Source organism: Xenopus laevis, chromosome 6L, assembly GCF_017654675.1.
Source record: "Xenopus laevis strain J_2021 chromosome 6L, Xenopus_laevis_v10.1, whole genome shotgun sequence".
Classification (NCBI taxonomy): domain Eukaryota; kingdom Metazoa; phylum Chordata; class Amphibia; order Anura; family Pipidae; genus Xenopus; species Xenopus laevis.
Window position 1 is genome coordinate 134,308,227 of NC_054381.1, and position 16,576 is coordinate 134,324,802.

At 35.5% G+C, this 16,576-nt stretch overlaps 1 protein-coding gene across 1 annotated transcript in view; it reads left to right on the plus strand.

Annotated features, from left to right (window-relative positions):
- Window positions 1–16,576, plus strand: part of ralyl.L (RALY RNA binding protein like L homeolog) — a 387,429-nt gene that overhangs the window by 98,922 nt on the left and 271,931 nt on the right. The window contains exon 2 of the mRNA XM_041566531.1: window positions 12,288–12,378. The gene's annotated coding sequence lies outside the window, so the exon portion shown is untranslated. The remainder of the gene's footprint in view (window positions 1–12,287; window positions 12,379–16,576) is intronic.

Consider the following 16,576-nt stretch of genomic DNA (forward strand, 5'->3'; position numbering starts at 1 on the left):
AGCCTGGCCAGTAGCCTATAGCTCATTTCCTAATGCTCAATTTCAGGGATCCCCAACCTTTTTTACCCGTGAGCCACATTCAAAAATAAAAGAGGTGGAGAGCAACACAAGCTTGCAAAAACTTCTTGGGTGCCAAATAAGGGCTGTGATTGACTATTTGCTAGCCTCCTATATGGACTGGCAGCCTACAGGAGGTTCTGGTTGGCAGTGCATCTGATTTTTATACAACCAAAACTTGCCTCCAAGCCTGGAATTCAAAAATAAGCACCTGCTTTGAGGCCACTGAGAGCAACATCCAAGAGGTTGGTGAGCATCATGTTGCTCGCAAGCTACTGGTTGGGGATCACTGCTCCATATGGAAGGTGTAAAGACATAGGGGCACATTCACTAAAGCGGGAAGTGGCAAATTCGCCAGTGTGACGTCATTTCGTTACTTCGCCGATTTACTAACGGGTGCTGGCGTAAATTCACTAGCGAAGTGGACCTACTCTAGCACTACTTCGCACCCTTACGCCAGACGAAGTTGCGCTATGGCGAAGGGATGTAACTACGCTAATTCACTGAACATTACCTCTTGCGACAGACTTGCCTTCGCCACCTCAGACCAGGTGAAGTGCAATAGAGTAGATAGGGATTGTTTAAATTTTTTCTAAGTCCCAAAAAACGCTGGCGTCTTTTTCTTTTTTAAGGGTGATAGGCTGAAAAAGATCGTATACGTCCATTGTACTTTAACTTGGCGCCGTATGCAAATTAGGCATCCCTAGCGTAACTTCGCTTTGCTTGATGAATTAACGCTAGCGCAACTTCGCTATCGTTCGCCTCGCTGAGCGCAACTTCACATTTTAGTGAATTTGGGTAGCGCTGGCGAAACTACGCCTGGCGAAGTGCAGTGGAGTGTGGCGAAGCTGTCACCGGCGCAACTTCGGATCTTAGTGAATTTGCCCCATAGCATTGTTTCAGATAGAATATAGTATAATAGATATAATGTGTATAATCCACATAATGCTGAAGACTGTTGAAATGAGTATCATGTTACCTCAGCTTTAAAGTAAAAAGACAGATAATTCAGGCACACTTCAGCAGTTGCAAACTATTGTAATATATGGCAAAACAATTACGACCTAATTAACAGATCATTAAGGCTTTCCAAGTAAACAGTGCTAGACTGTGAGACAATGCGTCACGGTTTTCACTGCAGGGAAGCAATTATAGCTACATTAGTGGATAGGAAAGAGTAATTAAGAAAATGCTGCCTTTTTATGATATACAGGAGCACAGCATGGATTACATCTTTTAATAAATGCATAGAAACTATTGTATGCTTAAATATTTATAGGACTATATGCACTTTGCTCTTAGAGGAGAGTCAACATCCAGTCTAGCTATGTCCTGTATTGATAATACATGTAAATAGCATTCATAGCAGATACAGATATGGGACCTGTTATCCAGAATGCTTGGGGTCTGGTGTTTTCTGGATAACAGATCTTTCTGTAACCTGGATCTACTAGAAAATCATGTAAACATGAAATAAACCCAATAGGCTGGTGTTGCTTCCAATAAGGATTAATTATATCTTAGTTGGGATCAAGTAAAAGATACTGTTTTATTATTACAGAGAAAAATCATTTTTAAAAGTTTGGATTATTTGGATAAAATGGAGTTTACGGGAGATAACCTTTCCATAATTCTGAGCTTTCTGGATAATGGATTTCCAGATAACGGATCCCATACCTGTATAGATGTTTTAGATTTTTAGAATGACTGGAGCAACCCACTGAGGAGCATAATAGACACCTTCTTGGTAATATCCTTAGCGCACAGTTAATGGGAGATTTATAAAAATTCATTCTTCTCGGGTTTTCTTGCTGAATTTAATGCGTCAAAAATATAACTTTATTCTCATCCTCTGTCACTGAAATTTCTGGTGAATTGCAAAAGGCTCCAATAGACTTTAAAGGTAAAGAACTTGAGAATTCGCTACTAAGTGGGGCAATGGAAAAATAGTTTGGAACGGATCTCAACTGAGGCTAACACTGGAGAAAAAAATTATAAAAAGCAGTACATTTTTGTCTGCAGTACAAAACAGTTTTTTTTTTGTCTCAAGAACAGAGGCCTCCCATCTCAGAAACGAACAATTGGCGTATTAGCTTGGGGTGCACTTATCTATGTTATCAATATCCGGTTAAATTAGAGGTAACTGTAAAAGATACTTGATCAAACCTTACTAAGGTGTAGTTTGATGAAGAGGACCCATTAAAATCTGCAGAAACCTCCAATGGAATTGTCAAGATTTTACTACAGTGCCCATTAAAAAGATTTCAATTATATTAAAATACAGGTATGGGATCCGTTAGAAATCCATTATCCAGATAGTTCCTAATTACTGTTAAGCCGTCTCCCATAGACTCCATTTTAATCAAATAATTACCTTTTTTTAAGATTTCCTTTTTCCATGTAATTATATAACAGAGCCTAAACATTAATTAAACAATCCTATTGGGTTTAATTAATGTTTAAATGATTTTTAGTAGACTTAAGATGTTGAGATGCAAACAGTGTCTGTATTAAAACTTACATAAGTAAGTAACTTTTTCAAGCAATATTATTAATAAATCAACCCAACATAATTGTGTTACCATCTGCATGGAATCATTTTTGGTTAGATAACTTCAATTACAAGGCAAAATCATATTATTGCAGAGGAACAGCAAATCCGGCAAGACTATAGAATTGTAAATGTAAGATACTTATATTAAAAACAAATCCAAATCCAAGTATTTAAAAAGAAAATCTGAGTAGGGGCACTTTGGAAAACCAAAAAGGGTAATCTAATGGATATATTTTTGAACAGTGCTTGTCTGTTATGAGCTGCTTAATGTCAAAGCTCAACGATAACGATCATCTTTTGGGTACATATGCTTTAGAAGTACTTCATTATGTTACTCAAGCACTTAATTATGTTACACATTGAAGCTAACAGAATCTAATTAGAGTTTTGCAGTATTATCTCTCACTGTACCCTTTACCACTGTTATGCACTCACTTGGATAAATTAACAAAGTTCCACACAGGCAAAGACAAACCATCTTAAGGCTTAGCATCATACTCATACTTGTCTGTGAAAACTGTATTTTTTTCTATTATCACCAAGGAAGGCTAATCCCATGGAAAACAACCTCCTTTCAGTGTTTACAACTTCCCCTTTCTTATAGAGCAATGATCCCCAACCAGTGGCTCATCAGAACCATGTTACTCACCAACCCCTTGGATGTTGCTCCCAGTAGCCTCAAAGCAAGTGCTTATTTTTGAATTCTTGGCTTGGGGGCAAGGTGCACTGCTCAACAGAGCCTCTTGTAAGTTGACAGTCCACATAAGGGCTACCAAATTGTCAATCACAATCCTTATTTGGCACCCCCAGGAACATGTTTCATGCTTACGTTGCCCCTTGACTCCTTTTATATTTAAATGTTGCTCACGGGTAAGAAAGGTTGGACATTCCAGTTATTGAGGGCACTTGCCAATGTAACACTTGCCTACAGACATAAATAAGATAGTTTCTCAAAACATCTAGATCTTGCAAGAAACTATAATCACAGCATACTGCTTACTAGTGCCAAAAAGTCACAGCCGACGAAATGTCGCCGACGCCCATTAAAGACTATGGGCGTCAAAAAAATTGTCGCAGGACTAAATTTTTTTTGATGCGCTTCTTTTTTGTGGACGCACAAAGCCATACATGTCTACGGGCGTCATTTTTGCAGCGAAACATCCCATCGCCCATCCCTAAACTCCCTAATCCCCAGACTATCTACTTCTTAGATAGTAAACCAAATGGATTAAACACGCTTCATGACAACTGCCTGTGGACAAATCTAATTGTGACTGTCATATGGGATTCCCAAAAAACTTTGTACATTAGGGTACCAGTCACTCTCACATTAGACTTAAACCAGGGAAACACTACCTCCTTGTATTTGGTTCTGTTGCCTCCCTCCTAAACAAAATTGCTCCAATTAACATCTTCAAAAAGAAAAAGCGTTGGGCAACGTTTAAAGCTCTCCTTTAGAAGGGTTTGAAAGCTTAATAAATTGAAACGTTAGTTGTATTCTTGCAAATGAACATCATTTAGGAAAAAGCTCTGTGCTATTCAGCACTTTACTTAACTGTATCATGACCTCACAATAGAAAAACAATATTAATCTTTTCTAAATATGACCTTCTGTAAGTATCTTAGCAAAAGCTTTTTACATTTCAATGACTTCACTTGGAAGAATTAGCAGAATGTAAAGCTGCACAAATCCTTACCCTCTGCGGAAAAACAATTTAAGCATTCAGTAAATTAAAATAATACACAACAAACATAATGTTCTATCTTATGGCAAGGTTTCAAACATCAGGATTACAGGAATTAATTTTGTTCCATAGGATTCATCAGGGGCGGACCGCAGCAGGAGGTTAGCTTTAGTCCTTTTTTCAACTGCTAATGCTGCAGATAATTTTATTTCGCTGCTAGAAAATTGAGAAAATAATTTACCTATACTTTTATTGTTCATTCCCTTTTTTCAAACAAAATAGATTTTAAGTGTATTTATAGTGCTAATGTATCATAACACTATAATACTCATAATCCATAAAAAACACCATGAAGAGTTCTTTATTTATGGTGCTTAGTGGTGTCATTACATACATGGTATGGGATCTGTTACCTGGAAACCCATTATCTAGAATGCTCGGAATTTACGGAAAATCCATGTCCCATAGATTCCATTTTATCCAAATAATCCAAATTTTTAAAAATGTTCTTTCTCTTTGATAATAAAACAATGCCATGTACTTGATCCAAACTAAGCTGTAATTAATTTTTATTGGAAGCAAAACAAGCCTTTTGGGTTTTTTTAACTAAGGGAATTGAAGTGAATTCGAATTCAAAAATGTCGAATTTCAAAGTAATTTTTGGGTATTTCGACCATCAAATAGGCCAAATTCGACTTCGACTCGAATTGAAAATACTTTGAATATTCGACCATTCGAAAATCGAAGTACTGTCTCTTTAAAAAACTTCGACACTTCTTCACCTTAAACCTGCCAAATTGCTATGTTAACCTATGTGGACCACCTAGAACCCATAGCCAACATTTGGTTACGTTTTTAGAAGTCAGAAGTTTAGAAGTTTTTTTTGAAAATCGTTCGATCGATCGATTAGATCGTTTGAATTGTTCGAATCGAAGGATTTAACTGTTCGATTGAACGATTTTACTTTGATCAAATAGGCCATATTCAATCAATAAAACTTCGACTTCGAATATCGAACTATTGCAATCCGATGGTCGAATTTCGAAAATTTTTTCACTTCGAAATTCAAACCTTAGTAAATGTGCCCCTTAATGTTGACATGATTTTCTAGTAGACTTAAGGTATGAAGATCCAAATTATGGAAAGATCTGTTTTCCTTAAAACCCCAGGTCCCGAGCATTCTGGATAGCAGGTCCCATATCTTTACTAAATACACATTATAAGAAAAAATATAAGAACAATTTTTATATTTAAAGGAAAACAGGCATAACTAAAATTTCTACCAAAATGATACATTTTTTTATTTATTGCAAAATATTGTTCAATAGTTTTAAGCAATTAATGGGGAAATGTAATAAAATTTGCAAAGAGAACAAACTTACGAATAACAATTCACATGTCGGAGTGTAATATTCTTCATTAGGCTTTTATTGAATTATGAATCTTAATTGCGCATTGGGAACTATAAACTTTTTCATTAAGAGGTTTTATTACATACATCGCAAACTATAACATTTGCAATCACTATCCTACTGTAGTGTGAGGGGCAAAGTGTTCGCAGAAACAAAATGTTTCCCTTTGCGAACATCTATTCATAGTTCAAATGAATTGCAAATTAGTTTTTGCGTTAGATACCAATTTTACATTCCCCCATAAAGCAAAAGAAACAACTCAAAAACTATTAAAAAAAATGAGGATGAATTGAAAATTTGCTAGGAACTGGACATTCTATAACATACTAAATGTAATGTTTAACCACCCCATTAATTATCCTAATGCAGGTACATGTCTTGGGATGGTCCACCAGTCTCAACATTGAAATGATCTAAAGATGACAGTGCCATGACATACCACTCATCTGCAATATATTAAGTGAAAGCAAGCATCTCAAACATGGAAAGGACACTTCCAAGAATCTTTCTGCTCATGCAGATTACAATCAGATTGTCCTCTGTGACATCCTGAAGGTTGCTGCTTTTCCCTGCAACTGTAAAAACAATAGAGCAGTGAAATAGTTGTCATTGTCATTAAAGAGTGTTCACATAATCCTCCAGTTAATTCAGTTAATCAGTAGGAGTCATTCTGAAGCCTTTAACAGTAGCAAACATCAACCAACAATGAATCTGGTAAACGAAATATTAACATAATTGCTATTTTTTATAATCTTACAAAAGGACACTTCTTGAGGACAAATATAAAGGAATTAAAAATAGGCAATAGTGCTGATAAGTAAGTGAAACTATTTGGAAGCCAAAGCAGTTGAGAACCTGAAAGGTAAACAATATTCCTAAGGGGCCGATATCTCAACATTGTGCTGTGCGCTTACTGCTCAGTAACAGAAGGAGCGAAGGCTTAACAGTTTGTTTTCCATGCTGGAACAATTAATTTCAGCAACTTGCCTGCACTTTTCATCTACACAAAGTTCAAATTTTTGCCACAAATTCAAATTTTCTTGCTGAATTTTTTTAAAATGTTATTATATACTGTATATATAAACTCAAATGTTTGGTATTTATTAAGCACAAAAAAAACCTTGAAGAGTTCAAATGTAAAACTTCAGCATCTAAAAGCTTGCGAGTTCATATAGAAGTCAATGAATGTTGTCCTTAGCAAAATGCAAGCTATATTTTTTTTACAAATTGAAGGAATTTGAGGTTTTATTTCATGACTGTATTCAACCTGGCTTTTTATATTCTGATTTCTTCATAAATAAGCAGAGTATGTTTAATATGTGAGTTTATTGGAAGTAGAAACAACTTCTAAACCTCATAAATGAAATAATGAATAAAAAATTAAATAGGCCCATTAATATTTGTATTAGATAAACTAATGTTAGTGGTTGAAACATTCTGATGAATTGACGCATTCATAAAATTTGCTTCTATTTGTAAATTTTGTGCTTATTTGATTATTTTCCAAGACCTTCAGTCTACAACAAAAGACATTAAGAGGCATATTTATTAAATGTTGAGTTGTATTTAACCCGAAAAATGTGAGTTTTCTAGGTATTTTTCATTCAAAACTAGAGTTTATCAAGTTTTATTATTCCCTGAAGCTGAAAATAGCTTGAATACAAAAATACACCAGCTAAAACCTGTCAAGGTCATGAAACTCAATGGCAGCGGTCCCTTGAACCATTTGAAGATTTTAATAGCCTTCATGATGTCCTTTTTCTTGGTGGCTTTCACTCGAAAACTTGATTAATTAGAGCAAATCGAATGTAAGTAGTAAAAATGTCGTACGTAGAAGCTGATTGCATCCAACACGACACAATTGTCGGATATGAACGCTGCATATTGCGTCTTCATCCGACAGTCGTGTATTACTTACATTAGATTCGGCACATCCAACGTGATGCCTGCATTTATTCTCATCACGTCGGAACCTATTTCAGCTAGAACAACCCATCTTTTAATCCTTTATCACATTTAAGGCATATTTGTGTAAGTTGCTGTTATTATGCATGCACATACCTAATTATATTAGAAACAGGATGTTTACAATTTTTGTAATCAGGGAAAGGTTGGCTGCAAGTACAAGGGTCAGATATCACAACTGTGCTTTCAAAATAGATCAGGTATTCTAACCTAGTGTTAACAAGTTTGAATTAATCAGAATCTAATTGTAAGAATGGCTGCTGTGCATGTGTGCAATTAGTTAAACCTATATGGTTCCTAAATACAGGTCTTCAACGTACAGTATGTACATAAAAATAATGACAGACACTGTTTATTTAATATATGCCACACTGTGTATTTACAGGCAACATGTTGCACAAATAAATCAGAAAGGATAAAATAAATTACTAGTAAATATTTTGATGATTAATAACAGAATGTCAGATTTCCACCAGCTTTATCTGATTTTGAATGGTTACCTATAATATATGGATGGTTAATTAAAGTTACATTAATAAAGTATAGTAAAGATGTTGTATATACTAATACAGGTCCTCCTTGGTTTCCAATTATCTCAAGAGCTTCTTTTTATGACATCATCGCTCTACTAAAATCCAGCCTAATGGGAAATGGGCCAACAAGATATTGGACAGCATTATACTTATGTAAAGTTATATATCATTGGACTAAAAATGATAAAATGATAACATACCTCACTGTTTCTTTTAATGCAATATTGTTAAAAATGTAATTCACATTGGATTTTTTTTTTAAATAAGTAAGTTATGGTTATGGTATATAATACTGACTGTCAAAGGGTTACTCCCAATTTTTCATATTATCTTTTGGGAAATTGGGTGATGAAAGCATATGATAAAGTTAACTCATGCAGGATAATCCAGTCTGTTTTCTCATGAGATATAAAACCAGTGATAACTTTTTCATGGGTGATAAAACCCAGCCCCATAAAATTTGCCTGTCCTACTTTCTGAAGGTTAGAAAAATAAGAGAAAATGTAGAGTTACCACAAACCATACAGAACTAAGTAAAATATTTGACTAAAATGAATAACTGTTATCCAAAGTATTAACATTTTTAATTTATAATGAAAGAATATGTTGATAGTTAAATGTGTATATGCAAGGGTCTGAATGCAAGGGGATGATAAACCTGTTAGAAACTTAAGTAGATATAACATCTATTTCTCTGTCTGGAAAAAAATGATTAGGTAGCTCAGAAATGAAAAAAACTTGATTCTGGAAGGCTACAAACATAACCAAATTGATCCCTGGACCTCTTCCATTGACGTATACAGTAATTTGGCAGGTTTTAGGTGCTTAATAGGCCAGAGTATGATAAATCTTGAAATTCGAATAAAAACTCGAATCGAGTTTGTATAATTCACAATTCAAATTTGAGAGTTTTGACCAAAAATTGAATTCGAAAATTTGAATTGTCACTTCAACCATTAATACACTGCCCTTTAAAATATGTATTTTTATTTTATAAATATAATTTTAATAAAAATACACTTATAGAGTAGTTTGCCCCTGTATTTGGGAATAGATATAACAACCATGATATTATGCATCTAAAAAGCACATAAATTATGTTGCAAAAAATACCATTGCAAAACCAAGAGACTGACAAGCCCCCTCTGATGATATTAATGATTTGACTGAAGGACATTTTGCTTTGGTGCAATTCTTCCACTGCGGCAAGACTTCTTAACAAAAGGTAATGGGGTAAAATCTTCAGTGCTGCATTAGGAACAAAGATCAGCCATTCCAAAAACAGACTAGTTTGCAAAACGCCTGTGCTGCAACAAAGTGCCAGCTCCTCATAGAAGTCACCATGGATTTTTGTGACCTATTGACCTTTTATATGGTCCCGAATCTCCTTGTTTATTTCTATTTTCCTTATAAATTACATTCAGGGGGTGAATAAGGTTGCCAACCACCGGTATTTTACCAGCCTAGCTGGTAAAACACCTACTAGGGGTCGGTATTACAAATTCACCAGCAATAGATTTGCGGGTAAATTTGTAATTCCTCTTTGTTCCGCCACTTGTCAGAACCAATAGGCCAAGATCCACCCAAATTTAGCTCCTATTGCAGGAATCTCATCTCTTCTATGACCAAAATCCATCCTGAGATCTGCCCCTATTGATTCATAGACCCACCCCTCACATTACCAACATTGCACACGACTGTCCAGGCCGGTATTATATTTTTTGGTGTCAATTCAGGTGGCAACCCTAGGGGTACATTATCTACTATACTATATAGTACCCACTATGCAGTATAAAATACAATTCCCTTGTTGATGTTTTATGATTTAATGCTCATGAACAGAAATGTACTTATAATAATGTATTAACTCTTGATTTTAGATTATGTCCTTATAGTATAAATACATACCAGCAATATGCTGAATGTTTAAAGTATAATAATATTATTCCATAGGCACACAATTAAATTAGTTTATCAAGTGAACAAGTGACCCATACTATATTTTCACAAATAGGATAAGCAAATAATTAATAGTAAATGAATGCAAGTCTGGGCAATCACCAGAGCCCTGACCTGTAGCAGTAATCAAACTTGTCAGAGCTTGTCTTTGAAATGTTGGCTTGTGCTTTATAATTTTGTAAAAGCCCTTCCTAATAACCATCTCATTTATCTGCTGTAAAGTTTGGTCTTTTAATCCTAAAAAACTAATATTCCACAAAATACAACATGAGAGGGAATATAATATTACTTTGAGAGACATAAAACAAGGTAGAACAGAGATGCTGGCCATGTAGATGTGTCTGAAATTTCAGCCTTTGTTGCCCTCATAATTTGAACTCTAAACTGGTATGTTAGCTACAAAGTTTTGAGCTACAGAGTTTATTTCTAGCAGAAGATTTGTGCAGAGAAGTATGATTGTACATTTTCTGTGTGGCTTCAACAACATAAGAAAAACATGAAAGAATTTAAGGAGTTAGATTGTACATGAAAAAAGCTCTAATATATTGTTCCTTGCAAGAAATGTGAAATATGTCACCTTTACAACAAATAGATGCACCATAGCCCACCTGTTAAAATGATCCATTATTCTTTGTTGACCTATAATAGAATGTTTTCTGAACATCCTGTACAGCTCATATGGTATTCCTTTGCATCTGCTGGTACTGGTGTGGACTAAACAGAAGATACAGAAATGTTCTTCTCATTGTGTAAAGCATCTGCAATAATTTTTGTCTTTATGCCTTAGTTTTGTGGTATGTTTGGTTTTTTTGGTTGTGTTTACAGTTAAGATATTAGCCTTGCTATAGATACATTTACTTTCTCATCGAAAAGCATTTGAGTGAGGAACCCAGTTTTGCTCCTAAAATGTCCTTTTCATATAGGGTTTACCTTATGGTCTGAGGCTCACCCATCAGGATTTAAAGCATAGCCAGGTCAGTTGCTGATCAATTTGTTTTTGAAGTTTTGAGGATGAGGGTCTATTCACTCAAAATGTTGTTCCTGTTGATCATCTTCCTTGGTTCTACATAAGCTGATTTTATACAGTATAATGTCGGTGGCTGTAGAAATTAACTGTACTGCAGTAGTCTATGCAGTTAATTGCTATTGGGTGGTCAAAACCCTAGGAAAGTCCAGCTTTATATAAGGCTACCACTTAGCAGTCTAGGCACAGGTTGCATAGTAAGAATTTTATTAGGGCATATTTGCTGTAGGGATAGATGGAGCAAGAGTGAAATGCAAAGCACCAGTGGAGCATAGGCTAACATTCAATTCGGTAGCTTTTATTTGGCGAAGTATTGAGTCAAGGCTTTTTTAAAGAGACAGTACCTTGATTATCGAATGGTCGAACGATTTTTACTTCGAAATTCGAATATTTTTGGATTCGAACTATTCACTCGAGTTTAGTTAATCTGCCCCTAAAAGTTAACTCAAAGATAAACAACCCCTGCAGTTTAAGCCTTTTTCATATGTTGCTGTACAGTTCTAGAGGTACAACAGCCACATATAGATTTATTTCCCAAGGATGCCAAATCCTTGTTTCACTAGTGAGCTAATTGGCACATGCAAGGTAGTGCAGCTATGGTGACCAGTTGGTGCCCCAAAGTTGCACAGGGAACTGTACTATTTAACAGCAGCCATCTACAGTATATGTGATGAATTGAATTTGGGTTGAAATATCATAATGAGGATCTTATGGCTATGTCATCCCAGTGCCTGCAAATGAAATTATATGGTTGCTGGCTATAACTAGTATATGTATTAGCAAGTGTATGATAGTATTATAAAGTGCTACATATTCTGCATAACTATATGTTAGGAGAGTGTATTTATCAGATATAAAGATTACTTACTAATACTCACTCTCTCATTCAAGATGTAAAGCAAGTACTGTTCATATGATCACATTCTGCTATATCTTAATTACTCCTCATATTCTGATAGTCCTGCTGTATTTTACACAGGTTTAATTGGTAATATTCTTTTCCATTTTTCTTTGATTTTTATGCTCTGTCTTTTAACTGTTTTATTGTATATAGCTGAAATTACTGGCTTTACAAAATGGCAATAATTTGTTTTACAGGCCCATATTTCAAAAAGGAACAATTTAAACAGTCATTAGAAATACATTTGGATGAGCGATTGAGGGGGCGAGTTAACTTGCATTAGGAAAGGTAAGCTGATTACAAGCTCATGATGTTTTATGTGACATGATGTACAATATTTCTGTATCAAAGAACATTCCATGAAGTGGCTAAATTACTAAAATAAATACGGGGAGGCACATTTATTAAAGGTCGAATTTTGAATTCATGTGAGTCTTTTAAAAATGTATTAAATTTGAATATACTCGAAATTCGACTAGGGGGTTGTTTATATAAAAAAAATCCAATATCTAAAACTTGCATGAATTTTACTGACTCGAAAACTAGAAACAAATTCAAATTGAATTTGATTAAACTCGATACTAACATGTCCAAATTGGTCCCTGGACGTCTCCCATTGACTTATACATTAACTCGGCAGGTTTTAGGTGGCTAATAGTCAAATTTGAGTTCATAAAGGGCCAGAGTACTATAAATCTCAAAATTCTAATTCAAATTAAAACTCGAATCGAGTTTGGATGGTTCACAATTGAAATTTGAGAGTTTTGACCAAAACAAATTGGAAAATTAGAATTTCCAATTCGACCCTTAATAAATCTGCCCCCTAATGTGAGTCTGAAACTGTGGTTAGTGAGAAAAGTGAATATTTTATCAATCAATCAGCATGTACTCACTGGTCGCCTGTTTAAAAACAATATTATTTGTTGCTGTGGGTTACTGTTACATCTTAAATAAGTATTGTAAAAATGAGTGCTATATAATTCATCCAAAAGTGAGAAACTGGTGGTAGCCTGGGCAGAAGGACAGATATTTAGTGGTGGTAGTCTGGACAGATACCCAGGGCCGCCATCAGGGGGGGACAGGGGGGACAAGCGTACCGGGCCCGGGCATGAAGGGGGGCCCGGCAGCGCTGCATTTTTTTGAAGATCCGGGCCCCCCTTACGAGCGCCCGAGCCGTACGTCTTGCCTCTTCAGTGCCGAATGCGGAAGTGCCGAAAAGCCGAAGCCGATGCGACGAAAAGACCCGAAGTCACGGAAAAAGCCGAAGTCACGAAGCGCCGAAAAGACCCGAAGTCACGAAAACAGCCGAAGCCGAAGTCCTGAAGCAGCGCAAAGACCCGAAGTCACGAAAACAGCCGAAGCCGAAGTCCTGAAGCGGTGAAAAGACCCGAAGTCACGAAAGGAGGCGAAGTTGAAGTACTGAAGCCATGAGTTCAATTCTACTGAACACCAGTTTGTGTTTTTTTTTTTTTTTAATCCCCTGGCCACCAATGTATTATTTTAATATTCTATAGGCCCCTGCCACCAATCTTTTTTTTAAAACTTTTGTTTTTGGGGCCCCAATTTTTTTTTTAACTCGTAAGGGGCCCCTTGCCACCATTGTTTTTTTTTGGGTTTTTTTTTAAAAAAAAAAATTAATTTTCTTTTTGGTGGCCCCAAATTTTTTTAACTTGTAAGGGGGCCCCTGCCACCAGTTTTTTTTTTTTTTCAAAAAAAAATTATTTTTTTTTAAATTTTTTTTGGGGCCCCAATTTGTTTTTAACTTGTAAGGGGGCCCCTGCCGCCAATGGTTTTTTTTTTTTTCAAAAAAAAATTAATTTTTTTTCAAATTTTTTTTTGGGGCCCCAATTTGTTTTTAACTTAGAAGGGGGCCCCTGCCACCAATGTTTGTTTATTTTTTAGTTTTTTTTACATTTTTTTTTGTTGGGGCCCCAAGTTTTTTTTAACAGGGGGCCCCTGCCACCAATGTTTTTAAAAAAAAAAAAAATTTTAATTTTTTTTTTTTTGGGCCCCAATTTTTTTATAAGGGGGCCCTGACCATCAATAGCTTTTTACAACTTGTGTGTGGGGGGGTTACTTTTTTAGCGCTGATGTCTGTGTGGTCTTTTAACTGCGATGTGGGCGGGATATGGGGCGGAGCTTGGTCGTCAGTGTGGGCGGGGCCCAGGGGGCCCCAAAAATTTTGTTGTACGGGGCCCCGTGATTTCTAATGGCGGCCCTGCAGATACCTAATGCTGAGGTTGAAGATCAGAGATGCAGTAGGTTGGATTGGGCTTGGCCATACATATTGGAGAGTTGATTTGGCATGGTGGTTGGACAAGTACTCATGAGAATAGCCATAGGTCCTTAAGTGCACAATGGAGAGTGGAGCATACAAAGAGCTTTCATATACAATGTAAAATGGCTGTTTCCATTTGTTCCATCTGTTTCCATTCGCAATCTTGTTGTTGTTACATATTCTCAAAATCACCTTATTTGATTCTCAGCCTACGTGCCATTGCCCTTAAATTCATAATTCACCTACATGTAATGTCATGTAGACAGTTGGTATTCAAGGTCTTGTCGCTCATCATACAACGTGAACTATGTTTGTGGCTGAGCTGTAGACAATGCTTTTATTTTCATATGCTTTAATGAGATCAAGTGAGAACTGTTAAAAACCAGAGCAGATGCCCCTGATTAGCCTACAGTATATGAAGAAGAGAACATATCAATGTATTTACATATTTATCATAATTTTACAAATTCTGATCAATGCTAAATTGCCTTGGATCATACCATGTGGTACTTGTATCACATCATTTACCAGAAGGGCCCTTATAATATCTTTTAATCTTCACACATAAACATGACAGTGAATTTAAGGTCACTGGTCCCATCTGGGATTCCAATTTATTAAAGCTTAAAGCTACAGCCTCACTGAAGTCATGTCTGTCAAAAAAATTCCCAGGAGACGCAGCACACAAGCCGAGTCTTCTGAAACGTTGCATTTGAAACCAGCACCCTGTGACTTTCAAGGAAATAAAAGGTTTTTTTAGTTATTATTTTTATAGGAGCGTTACAGTAAAAATTCATGGAGAAGTCTAACACATCTCTCCAAAAGATATACAAAATGATTGATTACAATATTTAGTAACAATACAGTAGATTGTAAACATATTAAATGAATCACTGTGCAACTCTGTGTGCAAGGATCATGCAAAAGTAGGTCAAGAAGGAGTAAGAATGATGGAAGGGGAAAGAACAGTCTCTTAGATCTGAAGCAATAGAAAAAAAAACTGAAAAAAAAATTCACAATTCAAAAAGTTATGACTTTTTGTGAACAAATGTGCCTTTGCACAAATGTAATATAGCTTTTGCGGACCCGGAAACTGTTTAGTGACCACTTCCAACAAGGGGAGAAGGTTTGCGAATTTTATAGTTTGCGCCAGTGCGCAGTGAATGTAACAAAACTTTTTAATAAAAAAGTTGTGATGTTTGCTCTAATAGATTACGACCCCTTCAAGCATTTCTAAAAAGTGGGCAATGCACAATTGAAATTTGCAATGCAATAACAGTTTTAGAAAGAGTATTACATTGCGAAATGCAAACTTTTATTCTTATTTGTGCAAATTGTTTTGCTCTTTGAGACATTTATTACATTCCCCCATAAGTATGTTAAAAAAATAACCTAGAAAAAAAGATTTTCTGTATTGTTATCCAAATGCTTTTTATAACCTGTGGTGAAAGCAAGTTACATTTTCATTTTCCTGTCACTTTAAAAAACAAAAACTCCCCAAAATGTCCCAGTTTAGCTGTTGAGGGAGTAGTGCCGCTAACCTAACCATTAGGTTAAATAATGTACAGATATGGGACCTGTTATCCAGAATGCTTGGGACCTGGGGTTTCCAGATAGAAATAGAGGGTGCATGCCATTCAAAAGATCATTAGAAAAAAGAAAGAAGCACAGGGTTTTCCAGATAACTGTCTTCTTTCTGTAATTTGGATCTTTATACCTTAAGTCTACTAGAAAATCATGAAAATATTAAATAAATCCAATAGGCTGGTTTTGCTTCCAATAAGGATTAATTATATCTTAGTTTGGATCAAGTACAAGCTACAGTTTTATTATTACAGAGAAAAAATAAATCTTGTTGAATTATTTGGATAAAATGGAGTCTATGGGAGACAGCCTTTCCTTAATTCATAGCTTTCTGAATAATGGGTTTCTGGATAATGGATTCCATAGCTATACAACCACTTGCACACCACCTGTCGATGATTTAAATTACCCACCATATTCAACGTCCAGACAATGGCTGGAGATCCTTCTCATTTAAAAAAAAGATATTTATTTCTTAAACAAAAAAATAACTGTTCAAATGTTGTATGGCATTTTCGAAATCAGTTTTTAGTAGGGGGTTTAAAACATTCTGAATGCATAAACATTTTGATGTTTTAGAATCCATCCATCAAAATAGACACCGTGATTAGATTTGCAATGAAA